At 36.1% G+C, this 14,640-nt stretch overlaps 1 protein-coding gene across 3 annotated transcripts in view; it reads left to right on the top strand.

Moving 5' to 3' along the window:
• The first annotated feature begins 9,899 nt into the window (after window positions 1-9,899).
• LOC133534426 (LIM domain only protein 7) overlaps window positions 9,900-14,640 on the top strand; it is a 204,097-nt gene continuing 199,356 nt past the window's right edge. For 2 of the 3 annotated variants that reach the window (XM_061873533.1, XM_061873531.1), the window contains exon 1: window positions 9,900-10,020. The gene's annotated coding sequence lies outside the window, so the exon portion shown is untranslated. The remainder of the gene's footprint in view (window positions 10,021-14,640) is intronic. The other variant, XM_061873534.1, reaches the window with a different exon arrangement.

Genomic DNA, 14,640 nt, shown 5'->3' with positions numbered 1-14,640 from the left:
AGGAGTTACATGCGTGTTGCCGACCCTAAACCCGCCCCCCTTCGTTGAGCTCTGGCAACCTTACTCACCGGCAGGAACACAACACTATAAGTAGGGTCTAGTGTTATTTGGCTGCTGTTTTCTGTAAGGTGGAGGTACTTCCCCAGTTGGGCTCTGCTCTAGATCTGGAATGACATCCACTGGCTGTGCCCTACCACACAAAGCGAGATGACATTCACAATGCCCATACCTCTCTTTTGGACGTAGTTTAAGGACGTACCCGGGTCCAAAAACGTATTCATTGTCCAAAAGCGCTGCATTCGAGCCATATTTTCAGTTCATCCTAGAGATTCATGCCGTCCATATTTTATAAAACATAGCATTCTTATTTTTCCCAGTCTCTATATTTATGAAGTTTCTGTTTTCGTTCACAAATATAAATACCTATTCACGGATAATAACCCATTGGATTGCCGCGTAACTAGACCTAAATACAGACACAGATTACCTAAGCCATATGTAAACTTGTCACTCACTGCAAAAAATGCCTATATTATGTGTATCACAATTTATAACAAGTTACCTGATCGTTTTAAGGATATGGATCTCAAACTGTACAAAGTCAAACACAAAAATGTGGCTTATAGAAAAATGTTTTTATCGTGTTAATGATTATTTAAGTGACTCATAAGTATTTTTATTCTTTAGATAAATATGTAAATACCTATATATGTAGCAAATGTATGTACACCTGAAAAGGTAAAGTCTCAGTGTAACGGAATGTGTAATTGTATAATTATTCGACCTGCAATGTAACCTGATTCTTATATACAATAAATAACTTTGAACTTTGAAATGACATGCGCTTGAGCTAGCCGGGTATGCCATGTTCCGCCGAGAAGGTACGAAATGTTCATACTTATCCTGTTTCGTAATTTTCATAATGCTAATTGGTCGTTATTGCTAGAATGCTTCAAAAGTAGAGGACGCAACGAAACGGATAAGGTAGGTACGACTTCTTTGTCTAGCCTTAAAAGACTTGTTTCCAGTATACAAAAATGTAAATAACTGCGGGTCGCTTATCTGTGCCTCCTGGCCCATTATTGTTGGTCATAAACAATTGTAAATGGTGTCCTACATTTAATAACGCATACTCGGCGTGTTTCTTGTCAAGGATTATATAGGTGCTGAGGCTTCACGGTATTTTTATCAACGCAATATTTATAGGCGTCGTAAATAGGTGATTTAGGATTCCGTTCAATATAGCTACCAGTCTGCACCTAGCGCTATCTAGAACCTTCGGCTTTACTTGCTGCAAAAAAATATAAGAAATATAATGAATCTTGCGAAGGCTATATTATGTACATAAATTTATATTAAACTATCAATATATACTGAGTTTTTCGAGCAATCGCGATTTCTTGGTTGTTCCCATGGGAAAATATGTCATTTGACCATTTTTATCATTTGTCGTCATTCGTAATTTGACGATTACGGATTCCAGGGGCATGAAGAATTAAAAGTAAAATTGGACTACTATATACTTTTATCGATGACGGAATGTCATTTATTCACTCATTTTACTGTTAATCCTAATTTTGTCCATAATCCATTATATTATAATCCTTTTGCTCATAATTATCGATAAAACAATTTTTTTTTTTTTTTTAGGATTTAATTAGTAAAAAACGAACTATTGGGTAATCCCAAAAATCTTTTAAAAATCACTCCTGTATGATGTACCTAATAAGAGTCCCTTTTCGGAATTATATGCCACTTTCTTAGTGTTTTTTTTCCTTTCGTAATTATCCAAATACACCTTAAATAAATTAAAATTGAAAACTATTTATCTGTTTATTCTTTTCTCAAATTATAGGCGTGGGTTATTTTCCAATGCATCATGTTGATCTTTGCTCTTTCGAGAAATATCAGCCGGAAACCTTGGAGTCTGCGAGGAGGAATGCAGTCCAGCTGGTTGACCTATCGATTACTGAATTATGTAACGCAAATTTAATAGCAAATCAGCAGGTTATTTTGACCTGGATTGGCATATGGAAATTACGGAAATTATTTATTTTTGTTTATTAACTGTTCAAATGGATTTCTAGCGAGGCGTGAATTATTTGGGGATGAAGGAATAAAAACAACAATTCTAGACTACCTAACCTTATCAACTTGTTTTTCTTTTATTTCTTAGATAAAGGAAAGCATTTAACCACAATCCCATCTGTTGCATGCTTACCTAAGAGATATTTAGATATTGACTCTCGATGTGATAAGATCCAACTACTTGTTTGTGTTTAAGTTTAAATTGTATTAAGTATTAACGGGCTTCGGGAAAATAACTTTTGGTAGTATTGCAACTACACACTTGCATTACTCGGGTAATGCGATACGTATAGTAAGTATTGAAGGCTACCTACATATTTTACCTCGGGACATGAACCATTAACTCTTAATTTTACAAAGTTAACATCAAATCGTAAAAACTTATAATAACGAAGTTGTTTCTAAACCAATGTCCAATTCTCTTGCATAGGCAAGACGGACATTTGTTTATAATGAAACTTAATTCTATCAGTTTATGACTTCCTTACATGTTCCAGATGCACCAGATTAATTGAAACTGCATAATTCCATAGCAATTATCCTGACTTTGCGCAGTTATATTCTTAATTTACTTTTCTCGGTCTTATATGAACGTCTCCGCTTCCTGGATTTAATTTGTTATACATTTGTGGCAAAGTAACGACCAAGACCACCGTTCGAGAGCAAGTTGTAAGAGAATGATGCTTAAATAAGGTATATATACACTTAAGCACCCGTGACATGTTCGTTTTTGAGCGCGTAAGGCATGTAGATTCAGCCGAACAAACTAAAATATAGATAGGTACACAAATAATAAATATTATAGGACATTATTACACAAATTGACTGAGTCCCACCGTAAGCTCAAGAAGGCTTGTGTTGTGGGTACTTAGACAATGATATATATAATATATAAATACTTAAATACATAGAAAACACCCATGACTCAGGAACAAATATCTGTGCTAATCCAGGATTTGAACCCGGGACCATCGGCTTCATAGGCAGGGTCGCTACCCACTAGGCCAGACCGGTTGTCAAGACAACATACATTTACTAAACTACTAGCATACCCAACAGTAGTTGACCTCAAGAAGGCTTGTGTTGTGGGTACTCAAACAGCGATATAGATATGTATATGTATATAATATGTAAGAATACAGATACTTAAGTTATTTGGAAATCCCCATGACACAGAAACAAATATCTGTGCTCATCACACAAATAAATATACACAAATGTAGAGAAACAACCCACAAGACAATTATGTGTTAATAGCCTGTCTGTATATATGTTACACATGTTTTGTAGGGTTGGGAGTCTAAAATGTAGGATCCCACAATTGTCGAGATAACATACATACTAACAAGCCTGACATTCATTTTATTAGGGAGTTTGTAAGTAATAGGAGTAGATAATATTGTAATGTCTTCAGTCAGATGTTGCGAATGATCCTAATATGTATAAAGAACTTTACGTAAGGGCGCTTATCGAATATTTTTACTGAATGTTTTCCGTTGCAAAGTCATTATCATTAATTACACTGCATTTTTATTTGACTACGAATCTTGCGCGCGTACGTTTCGTATGTCAACACGTATTTTCTATATTTAGAGCAAAGAGTACTAAACCGCGTTCCTGAGAGTCTGATGAATATAGATCTATTTGAGTGCATCCAGAAATACCTACACAGCAAATTGCGGGTCATTCCGGTGATTTACTGCCCTGTTTATTGCTGCCCGCATCGGTGCAAAAGTACCTAACTTTTATAGGGCCAGGTCCTACGATTTAATGTACCCACAGCCACATCATTTAGCCTTTGCTACATTTCAATGAAGTTAAGCGCCTGACACTTGACAGTAGCCTGAAGTGACTTTTACAGTGCTTCAAAAAAATATCCTGACATGAAGCAACATAAATGTATGTTGCGTGTGTGTATCTACAAATTTTGCCATTTTGTACGGATCAAACGATACACAGTAAATTAAGAGGAAACATTAGTGATCATTTTTCATACAAAGGTTCTAGAAATTTTCCTCTCTGAATTTTGACTCTAGATATATATTTTTAATAGGAGTTCAATATTACCAGTTGCTTTTTTAAGGTTCCGTATCCAAAGGATAAAACGGAACCCCATTACTAAGACTCCGCTGTCCGTCCGTCCGTCCGTATGCCATCTGTCATGAGGCTGAATCTCATAAACTGTGATAGTTAGACAGTTGAAATTTTCACACATGATTTATTTCTGTTGCCGCTTTAGCAACAAACACAGTATGGGGTTCTTCAAAAAAGGAGTGTACAGGTTTTTAAAGAGTCGGCAACGCGCATGTAACATCTCTGGTGTTGCAGACGTCCATAGGCTGCGGTGACTACTTACCATCAGGCGGGCCGTATGCTTGTTTGCCACCGACGTGGTATTAAAAAAACTAAAAAATAGAATAAAATATATATAGAAGGGGGCGCCCATAGAACAATCGTCATAGATACTATTACGGAACCCTTCGTGCGCGAGTCCTACTCGCACTTAGTCCGTCGTTATATATTTTTTTTTTACATAAAAACTAGGTTACTTTTAAAAGCACTAAAATGGCCAAATAAATGGGCTGTAAACAGACGCCCAGCATACAAAATCGGAAAAAAAAAATGCGAAAATCGAATCGAAAGAATCGAATGCAAAAACGGTCAGTCACATAATTTATTTCTCATTCCTTTCCCAAAATTTCGTTACGATTCGGAGTAGAAAAATGTCGAGAACGAAACCTTGATTTCTGAGATATTTACGCAGGATTTTTCGCCTAAGCTGCAGTTATCCTTATCGCACTAATTTTAGAAGCCGTTCCCGTCAGCACGATGGAGTTATTATAAAAAAAGCGGCCAAGTGCGAGTCGGACTCGCCCATGAAGGGTTCCATACCATGTATGACGTGACGATATTAGAAACCTCAATATCATTTTTAAAGACCTATCCATAGATAACCCACACGTATGGGTTTGATGAAAAAAGATTTTTTAAGTTTCAGTTCTAAGTATGGAGAACCCCCAAAATGTATTGTTTTTTTTTCTATTTTTGTGTAAACATCTTAATGCGGTTCATACAATACATCTACTTACCAAGTTTGAACAGTATAGCTCTTATAGTTTCGGAAAAAAGTGGCTGTGACATAATCGGACAGACAGACGGACATGACGAATCTATAAGGGTTCCGTTTTTTGCCATTTGGCTACGGAACCCTAAAAAATTATCAATCTAAGAATCTGGTATCTCCTCTTAAGAGATACCTTAATTGACCACCACGTATTTCCAGCAAAAAATAATGGTTTTGAAAACATAGGGGAGCAATATAAGATTGTATTTAACATAACATTTTTAAACATAGATCAACATACCTATAAGAATTTGCTTTATGGAAAATGTGGATGTCAAATAAATGCAATTCGAAATGTTTCAGTCGATTACGAGGATGTGCGAGAAGGCTGACTGAAGAAAATTGTGGACCAATACTGTGGGAACATAATACATCGATTGACGTCGAGAGTATCATTGAAGCAACGAAGTTGCTCTGAATAGAACAGTTTACATAGCACATAGATTGATCAATCGATTCGCTATTTGCACGACTATCAAGCAACCTAGCATCCGCAAATCTAGGGGAAAACGTCAATTCGCTACATCTTATAAAACTACTCTAAAACTAAAAACTACTGAACGGATTTTCATACGGTTTTCATGTATCAAAATAGTGATTCTTGAGGAAGGTTGTGTGTAAATTGGTTGAAATATGACGACGTTGTCGAAAAAAATCACGCTGGCTAGGAGCTTTAATCGAAAACGCTGCATAATCCGTTTGACCTATAACAACACAATGTATGGAGGGGTTGTCCCTTTTTCATGGGTCTACAAAAAAATTCTGGATGTTGATTATTTATCATTTAAGGATAACTTACTATACCCATTCTTAACTTCTAGAAAAATATCACATGATATGTGGCATTTGCAAAGCTATTTACACGAATGCAGTGTTGATAATTATCAAGTTAAATACGTTAGTTAAATTACGCATTTCACAATAACAACATGGATAACAATGGTTTCTTACACCATACAATTCCAAATGAATATTTCAGGAGTAATCGTAAATTAAAGTTTCATTTCGAGCCATATAACTTGTACGAAATGTAAAGACCTTGGTTAGTTCCAATTTTCACCACCGCATGCACTGCGATCGCTTTACTTACCCCCACCATGCATTTCGCATGTAGCCAATATGTGCGTAAACAGAAAAACAGTGACGGTTGTTCTGAGAAGAACAGTTTTAGGATTGTCATTGAAAAGGGCAGTTTTATATTCAGTGATCGGAACTATGGGAGTAAAACTTTAACAAAACTTGTTAAGCGGACATAAGATAGTGCATACAGCCCTAAAAATATCCATGTCCATAGGGATAGGAATAGTATAGTACTTACAGCCATAAAAATATTTACATTCATAGATATTCGAATATTTTTAAGGCTATAAGCACTCTTTTTACGTCCGCTTGATAAGTTTTGTTAAAGTTTTACTCCCATAGTTCCGATCACTGTTTATATTGTCCTGAGAAGTTTGTACATTCGAAGCTGCAGCATCCTCAACGACCTCATGGTCTCTTCCAAGTCTTCTAACCAGCGAGCATTTACTCGTGGTAGCGGAGCGGGGCACGGCGCCCCGACGATACGACCACATAATACGAATACTTAAATACTGCAATGTACGGAAAAGCACCAATGGGTTTTCATCATCCTAAAATAAATTATTATACTTAATATACGATCTCATCAATTCAGTATAGCAGCAAATTATACTGAATCGGCAAATTAGATCCGTTCTCTTCACAAGGTGATCCGCGATTACCATAAAGTCGCGTTAAACCTGTTTTAATTAATCTTAGACTAAATTAGAGACATTTGGTATTAATATTATATTAATATACTTATTGATAAACATCGGCGTCATAACAGGATGCCATAGCTTGGTGGTTTCATTAATATTTAAAAAAAAAGGAATCTGCTCCGTATTTATTTAGGACATAAATAAAATTGATTAAAATTGGTAGTCCTTATTGCTACTAAGGCAGGAGTTATAGCTAGCAGTCGGTTGGTCTTACCAAGGAGCAAGAAAGCGAGCATTTTCATTTATATGGCCCAAATTAATGAATTTTCTTTTCAAAATCGTACTATTGCAAATATTCTCGGCTTGTGAGCAGATTGCAACGGCATCTTCTAGTACAAATTGTGTATACTTATTAAATACCATACAATGTGTTGGTATTTAATATAATTTGGTTGTGAAATCCAGAGAGAATAATAAAAAGCGGCCAAGTGCGAGTCGGACTGGCCCATGAAGGGTTCCGTACCATTTATGACGTATTAAAAAAAACGACTTACTAGATCTCGTTCAAACCAATTTTCGGTAGAAGTTTGCATGGTAATGTATATCATAAATCATGACGTATTAAAAAAAAACTACTTACTAGATCTCGTAATTCATAATTTATAAGTAGTTTTTTTAATACGTCATAATTTATGACGTATTAAAAAAAACTACTTACTAGATCTCGTAATTCATAATTTATGACGTATTAAAAAAAAACTACTTACTAGATCTCGTAATTCATAATTTATGACGTATTAAAAAAAAACTACTTACTAGAGCTCGTTCAAACCAATTTTCGGTAAAAGTTTGCATGGTAATTTACATCGTATTTTTTTTTTAGGTTTATCATTCTCTTATTTTAGAAGTTACAGGGGTGGGGGGACACGCATTTTACCACTTTGGAAGTGTCTCTCGCGCAAACTATTCAGTTTAAACACTGGGTTTGATGAAAAAAATTTTTTTGAGTTTCTAGTCTAAGTATGGGGAACCCCCAAAATTTATTATTATTTTTCTATTTTTCAGTGAAAATCTTAATCCGGTTCATAGAATACATCTACTGACCAAGTTTGAACAGTGTAGCTCTTATAGTTTCGGAAAAAAATGGCTGTGCCATAAACGGACAAACAGACGGACATGACGAATCTATAAGGGTTCCGTTTTTTGCCATTTGGCTACGGAACCCTAAAAATCCATACCTATCTACGGTTCTGCGAGTATAACTGCATTCGTAGGAATTCGATGCAGTCATAGATGGCGTTGTAATCACAGGTAAAAGGGGATTCCCATTTTTTTGTTATTTAAGTACCTATACATAAATAAAATCAAGTAAACCAGAAAACCTGCCCAATATAAAAAAAATACATTAGTAATTTTAAAGATAATGTAGTTAATTTGTATAGAAGATAGCGCGAGATGGAGTGCAGTTGTGCGGTGCAAGCGAGAACTCGTAGGCGTTCGGATACTTGCCATACACGAGTAATGCAAGTGGCAATTTTTTTTTATATAAATAGTTAACTAAGTAACTAAATATTCTTTTTTGCGCCAATAATATTACATTTTACATGTAAAACTTCAAAGAAAATTTAAAAATCATGCGGTTTTATCGCTAAAAAACGATCTCTGCCAGAAAACTTACCAGGTGTTATTAGTTGTGTTGTTAAGAGTTAAATGAATAAGTAAATGGAAACGTATTGAAGTCGGTTTTATAACTTATATAAGATATCAGAAACAATGCTTTTGCACACCAGCATGCAAATATTGCAAATATGATGCTTATAAGTTATAGCAAGATACATTTTAAATAACTGATTACGTTAATAAAAATCGAAAACATTATACTTGACGCGGCCAATGATGATCCCTATGACAGTTCATTTTTGTATGGAGTAACTGTCAATGTCAAATGGTTTTGGAGTTTTTTTGGTACTTTAACACATTTTTGTATTGAGAAATGTAACAATTAAGTAATAAAAATACGGTAAAAACCTATTTCTTCAATTATTTCTTAAATTAAGTCTATTCAAAAGCGAATTCGAGTAACTGTCATACGGGTCATCATTAGCCGCGTCAAGTATATAGTAAAAAGGAATAAAGGAACTGTTTGGTATTCACCCAAAAATATTGAAATAAACGGTAAAAATCATTTTTACACAATTTTGCTATCAAGACCTTAGAAATTATCTGCGTGCTCGAGTTGGTCAATTTCATTCGATTTTCGTTCTAGCTTTATTTAGCCATGCACCATTGTAGCACGTGGCCAAATAAGTAAATCGGATATATTAATTTATTTACTACATTGGTCATTCCGTCGTAGTTTTTGAAAAAAAAAATATTTATGAATACCACGATTTCCAGTTTTTAAGGACTATATACCCCATTTCACTCACACTAAGGACTATATACCACACTTCACCATGACGAGATTCCATTTGAAATTGCACAAAGACAACCATAATGTTGATCTATTATAAAAATTGCTTTACGAGCTCTGGTCTTCAAAGCCAGCGTGTGGTCAAATAATAACACAAAAGGATCAAGAATGGATAGTTACATGTAAGACACGACGCCGCAAAAAAAGTTTGCTGGGTATCCTTTGTTGTCACTATTTGTATTGTTTACGCCTAATTACCGTCTCAAATGGAATCCCGCCATGGTAAATGAAATGGATATACCTCGGTCAGTATAACTCACATTTTACGTGCAGCTAATTCAGTCGATAGAGCAAATCGCATGAGATCTGTTGCGACGTCTATGGAGCCCTTTACATGAAATACACATTACCCCGTATATGTTGTAAAGTAAGTTTATTAATTAAAAATAACTTGGAAGGGGATTTCATTGCAATTAAATAAATAAAATCTTCGACAAAATCTTCTCCACAGGAATCCGAACGCAGAGTGAGTGGGAGATTGCCGGCCGTAACGTAGGCTCACTCAGTTAGCCGCGGCTCGCCACGCCGGTCGCCGGGCGCTTGCTTGAACTCTGTGTAAACGTGACCTGTGACCAAACAGTGCTTGTGTGTGTTAAAATACGGAAAACTAACGCGTAAGTAAACGAAAACATTATTTAAATTGAGAATACTGTGCAAATAACGACGAAATCAGTGCAATTTTAGGTTAGAACCATCTAAGACTATTACGATACAAAACCGGTAGTCGGTTTTGAAAACGATTGCCGAGTCTAAATTGAGTTTTGATTGCGTTGAACTGAGTATGCAAATACTTTCTCCCATCAATAGTGTCCGACATGGTCAGATGGTTGACGAGAACGCGTCTCTAACGGTGGCTTGGTTAGTACTTAGTACGAAAGTAACGTAAGGCAAGAGAGATAGGCCAAGTTTTTAACTAACAGTACTAACGGTTAACCAGGGACAAGCCCCAGTCCCTGGCCTTTCCCCTGGATTAATTTTCTTAGCTTAAAGGTGCCACTGTCGGGTTTTAAAATGCGGTACTGTTTGTAAAGATGCAATTAGAAAATTGTAGGCAACGGCAAAAGTGGTCCCTACTTCTAACCCGAAACGTACAGCACAACTGTTACAAGTATGATGGTATAGTATCGCACATTAGGGCCGATTGAACCTACAAATATACGTGCACTACAGCTAGGCATATATTATGCACATCTAGGTAATCAGGGTATAGTTAAACATGAGTGAAATTCTCAGATGACAGGCTTCTACAGATACCTACCTAGCCCAGATAGGTAGCCATTCTGCCATTCATTCATTGCACTGACAAGCACGTATAGGCCATTTGAACATATCTCAGACCGGCTTACCATAACAACAGGCGGCCAATGCTCTTGGATTCTTTGATGCAACAGTTCGCTTACCCCTACTTTACTAGAGTTACTAGCCATAGACGTGTCCTTCCTGTAGGCCTAGTATTCACCACGTATTCACTATGTGAATGTTACGCACGCGACATGGTACCTAGGTAGATTTTAGCTCATGTGTGTCCTGGTTTGGGTATATATCACGTTTCTAAACATTAAGTAAATAAGTACCTATTTAGAAATTGCCTTCGAATATGTAGTCAATTTAAGTACATATTCATGCCTAATTCATTCAACTCCAAACTCTAGAAAGTTGCCTACTACATAGGTATACGCATTCGTCGTTTTCTGTCCAATACCTAACTATAGAACCTTTGAATCTTGAGGAATGAATCTCTTACATTGTAGACAAATGTAGCATTTCAACTGGGGCAATCGATATGAAGAAGGTTCCTTTCTCCTTACCGAGCTGATGATAAGTACCATTGGGTCTCTTTTTCATCTTAGGAACAGCATTTAAGCAGTGGGTAAGTAATTGTGACCGCCGCCGGCAAAACGTCCCAATTTGTCGCTTGCCATAAGGATAAGATTTGCTTGTATCTTTATAAGAATAACCTGTCAAAGCGTCCGTATGGCAAGCAACAAAGTGGGACGTTTTGCCGGCTGGGATCACAATTTATCTGAGACCTTAAACTCCAAAAGTGACATCGGAATATAATTCCTAAACTACTAAAAAACCTAGTTAGTAAGGTTTGTCGAATAGGCACTCATACGAGTATAACTTATAGAATAGAAAAAACTTTGCAACGCATTTCTAAACAAAAGAACACAATTATAACGCGAATAAGCCCTACCTATTCTCAGAAGTGTCCGATTTCTTACTACCTGCTAGCCTATATAGCATACCTGGTAGATCTGCGACCCTGGCCAGTAGGCCTCTACCTACATGATGTAGCCAATCACTAGCAGGTGTTTATTGCATTTCAAACAGGCATTCACCTAAAAGCATTGTTTTGTTTGATTGTTTGCAAATGCATCTAACAATGCAATAACTGTAAAGTGTTTTCCGATAGGTCGTACTTAATCGCAAGGCCTTCACTTTAAGAAGATGGGAGGACTATATTTTCTTCAAGTGGATACCAGTAAACTAGATTGGTAATAAGTGATGTTATTATCATACTTCACCTAGCGTAGGCGAGCAAACGACTAACCAATACGAGTACAACTACCTATAAGTTCGCTAGAGTCGTTTGTCAGTGGAGTAATAGGCACATAGGCAGAGAGAATCATACTCCAACTTTGGAACTATGGATTAAAAAAATATGAAATAAATCTGGAATATATAGCTTAATAAAGTCATTCAATGAAAATAGCGAACATGATCAGTTAACTAAGAAAATATTCTTTATTGCACCACAAAGAAAACAAATTTAAAAACAGATTTACAATGTAAAGAAAGGTAGCAGGCGATCTTATCGCTTATAGCGATCTCTTCCAGACAAACTTAGGGCTTAGGGGGTTAAACCGTTTTAGAGTTATCGCAAAATCTCTATTGTTTTTCTAATTCTAAAAGTTTGTAGGTATTTCCGAATAGCACCCGGCCAATGTCTATTGTGACGGACGGGTAACTACCGAAGTAACGAACCCTACACTGAGCTTGCCCCGACATGCTCTTGGCCGGTTTTTGTTCTACTGTGACTCTCCAATATGGTTCCATCCTATACCCCGATTATCTCGACTATTCGCAAATGTTGGGCCGATTTTTTGCTTTATGAAAATAACAGACTTACGTTTTCGTAATTTAGAGTAAGATTTTTTAGGACGTACGATGAAATTGCGCGTGTATTCTACAAAATAGGGAACTTTTTCTATCCACTAACCAAATATTATAGAAATCGCATAAAAATATAAAAATCGGCCTTGGGAGCGAGAGGCCAAAGATACGTTGGAAGGTAATAATTCGCTTTGTGAGCCATGGGAACACCTACATGGTCTGCTTGAATGAAACCGTCATTGGCATGCAATAGCTTATAATTTCACTGTTACATAAATATCTAATTACAGTGGATATATCCGCAAGCTGATACTGGCTGGGAGAAATTGTATCGAGCCTGTATTGGTAGGTAGTAGGTATTGGATATATGCATAGTTATTTGATAAATCAATAACTTAGGACTGCTTTCATTTTGCAACCATGCATTACCCATTGAAATTCTTACTTAAGATTTTTGTGTTTAAGAGATATCTAGCTAGTGTACGTTAGGTACGTACACTAGCTACGCTTCTACGCTTAATATAAGTATTAACGAGCCTTTAATATGTACTTAATTCTTGTTTTTAATCATCACTCAATTAGGTACAAAATTAGTACAACTGGACAATAACTTGCCCAATCGAACTGCCATTGTGGTACAAGTATGTGTGAAATACAAATCTCATGAATGCTTAATTGCTTACACATATCTAAGTCCCCATCTGCTAGATATTCAAGATACTTTTGCATGTATAAGATATAGCGTAGGTACTTACGTTCTGCCTAGATACATCAATATACTCCTCTATTTCGGTTCAATCAGTTCAATGTTATAATTATTTTTTTACAATCACTAAGTAGTTGGACATCTGGGCATGTTGATCGTATCGACTTCATCTTGACTGAGTTCAAGGTGATGACTCGGCTTTTACAGGACGTTGCCCTTTCCATCAAGGACTCTGAATAAGTACTTCCTGCAGTTGGAGTTCCAAAATAAAGGAAAAGCTAGTAGCTGGCGCTTCCAATAAATAAATTACTTACTTCCAATACGGGTTGTCTGTGGACTATCTCGATACAAGGTAAAGTCTGAAAATGACGTAGGAACACTTAAGCAGAAGTCTGGAGGGGTCGGAGGAGAATCGAAGGAGGTCTCAATACTCTCATAGGATTTAATAGTTATGATAGTAAGAGCGTGCACAGATAAAAAAGATATCTTAATTCAAAACGCAAAACTCTCTTGGGCACGGTTGCTTAAATAAAATAATAAATTGATTAGTCCAATAAATATGTCTTGAGTTAAAAACAACATATTTTTTTAAAGGAGAATAAAAATTATTTAGTTTTATCTTTACACATTTTTAAAGCGAATGGTAGTGATTTGAGTTAAGATATTAATTACTCGCCGCAAGAAAAAAAAGTCTTAGCAAGAGATATAGCACGCTCTTAAAAAACGGTTTTATCTTGAGTAACTCTACCTCAAACCAAAAATATTACCAAATTCCAAAGAAGAAGCACCAAAATTTTTCTTTGAGACTTTTAAGTTTTTAGGCAAGAGCGATTAATTCTTGGTTTGTTGTTTTCAATATACAGTCAAGTGCTAAAGCTATTTAAAAAAAAGAAGCACCAAAACTTTGGTTTGAGACTTTTAAGTTTTTATACAAGAGCCATTAATTCTTGGTTTGATGTTTTCAACCTACAGTCAAGAGTCAAAGCTATTTCAAAGAAGAAGCACCAAAATTTTCCTTTGAGACTTTAAGTTTTTAGACAAGATCGATAAATTCTTGGTTTGATGTTTTCAACCTACAGTCAAGAGCCAAAGCTATTTCAAAGAAGAAGCACCAAAATATTGCTTTGAGACTTAAGTTTTTACGCAAGAACGATTAATTCTTGGTTTGATGTTGTCAATATACAGTCAAGAGCTAAAGCTATTTAAAAGAAAAAGCACCAAAACTTTGGTTTGAGACTTTTACATAAAATAGTATCAATAAATTTGATGAAGAGGACAAAAGCGCTGATGGCCTAGCGGTAAGAGCGTATGACTTGCAATCCGGAGGTCGCGGGTTCAAACCCCGGCTCGTACCAATGAGTTTTTCGGAACTTCTGTACGAACATTTGATATTCACCAGTCGCTTTTCGGT

Source organism: Cydia pomonella, chromosome 2 (genome assembly GCF_033807575.1).
Source record: "Cydia pomonella isolate Wapato2018A chromosome 2, ilCydPomo1, whole genome shotgun sequence".
Classification (NCBI taxonomy): Eukaryota; Metazoa; Arthropoda; class Insecta; order Lepidoptera; family Tortricidae; genus Cydia; species Cydia pomonella.
This window is presented reverse-complemented; position numbering and strand designations above follow the sequence as displayed.